At 38.5% G+C, this 1,991-nt stretch overlaps 1 protein-coding gene across 1 annotated transcript in view; it reads right to left on the bottom strand.

The window, feature by feature from the left end:
- LOC103511846 (dual 3',5'-cyclic-AMP and -GMP phosphodiesterase 11-like) overlaps positions 1–624 on the bottom strand; it is a 48,498-nt gene extending 47,874 nt beyond the window's left edge. The window contains exon 1 of the mRNA XM_026825480.1: positions 533–624. The gene's annotated coding sequence lies outside the window, so the exon portion shown is untranslated. The remainder of the gene's footprint in view (positions 1–532) is intronic.
- Between the last annotated feature and the right edge of the window lie 1,367 nt (positions 625–1,991).

The following is a 1,991-nucleotide window of genomic DNA, read 5'->3' as shown; positions in this document are numbered from 1 at the left end:
TTCAGAACAACTATGACGTCATATGACCACAAGATATAATATATAATGTCTGCGCGGCTGTTCTACTCTCCATCCATTCATTGATTCGACCAACTCTTATAAATCTACTCCTATGAATCATACCAAAAATTAACCCGTCTTGGCACCGGAGTCAAAAATTGACCCGTGACAAAAACAAAGTGACTTGAGATTATTTTTTCCTTATTCTCCGTTACCGAGCAGCCCGAAAAATCGTTTCCTCCACTCCGATCCTGATAAAGATAAACGAACCCCTGAACATCGATATACTGTATTTTATGTGATCTTCCTTGGGATCTTGAAGTCCTTCACGGCCCCCAGTTTGGGAATCACTTGTCTATAGAATAAGGATAGTAAAAAATTGTTTGCAAATTTTACCAACGCGGGGATGGAGGATAACACAGTAGTCGTATGATGATCAAAAATACAATCCATAAAATGAGCAAAAGGATGCGTTTTGCTTTAATTGTGATACGTACAGGTATCAGAAGCAGTTACTTAATTTGTTACTTACCCAGTTTGCGTCTCGTACCCCAAAGCACAGGAGGTGAGGTAACAGACCCTTCAATAGAGTCATTGGGTGCTGCCAGCTTGAATGGAGACCTGAAACCACAACACAAACACCCAATGGGTTAACAGATCATTGTAGGACCACAAGAATTTCAGGTATTAGAATTTCACTTTCTTTTACCTGTAGAACCTATGTATATTACAAGAAGAAACACTCAATGGGTTAACAGATTACTACTAGGACCGCATAAGACACCGCAATGAATTTATTATAAATTTTTACTTTCTTTATGGAATGTAGAACCGAAAATACAAGTAAGGAACCGGTGTGGGTTAATTCTCATTATAGGGCTTTGTCAAGTAGATGTATAGGTATGTTGAGCGCCCATGTTAGTACAAGTTATTTTACTCAACCCTATAAGGTATAAGGTATCAAGCGCCATTTTAACGAAGTCTTTTTCTTTCGTAAATGTCATGATGGTAGTGGTGAAAATAGGAAAACGGAACATAGCCTGTCATTGTATACCATTTCCCCATTTCCCACCACAGTACCATCTGAAAATTGCGAAAGGAAAATACGACTAAACTTTGTTACTCTTACCAATATGCAAGTTTTCCCAAGCTTGAATCTGACTTTCTGACCTTTTCTTTTTGAAATTTCTTGATTTCTCCGGATAAACCCTATGCTATCTTTTCTTTCCATCAAGAAATCCGCGCGGTGTCTACTTAGAAAATAGTACGCAGAAGAGATTACCTTCTGGCAATGAAATCCCACATACCGTCAATCACCCCTTCAATGACAATGGCCTTTATTCAACTACATCTTTCTGTTAAATACTGCTAACAAATGTTCATTATGATATGAATTTGGCGCTGTAATAATGAATAATTGTGCTTCTGCTCTTAATAATACTTATGATGTGAATGATATTAGTTGCGATGTTGCTGCTAATAATAATACGATATGAATTTGCTGTTGCTGGTGAATGATGAATGTGCTGTTGCGTCACTGACCACAGCAACACGTCATATGGCTTATCCCCCGCCTTTCACCTCTTCCATTCCCCCCGACCAAATCTTCAAATTTATACGTCATTCATTACTCTAGACCACAGACTCCAGAATCTCTAAATTTATACTGCATTCATTACTCATGACCACAAAATCTCCAAATTTATTCCACCAGAATCCCCAAATTTACACTTCGTTCCTCCAGAATCCCCAAATTTACACTTCGTTCCTCCAGAATCCCCAAATTTACACTTCGTTCCTCCAGAATCTCCAAATTTACACTTCGTTCCTCCAGAATCTCCAAATTTACACTTCGTTCCTCCAGAATCTCCAAATTTACACTTCGTTCCTCCAGAATCTCCAAATTTACACTACGTTCCTCCAGAATCTCCAAATTTACACTTCGTTCCTCCAGAATCTCCAAATTTACACTTCGTTCCTCCAGAATCTCC

Source organism: Diaphorina citri, unplaced genomic scaffold (genome assembly GCF_000475195.1).
Source record: "Diaphorina citri unplaced genomic scaffold, Diaci psyllid genome assembly version 1.1 scaffold758, whole genome shotgun sequence".
In the NCBI taxonomy this organism is placed as follows: Eukaryota; Metazoa; Arthropoda; class Insecta; order Hemiptera; family Psyllidae; genus Diaphorina; species Diaphorina citri.
Note: the sequence above shows the minus strand (reverse complement) of the source record. Positions and strands in the feature narration are given on the sequence as shown.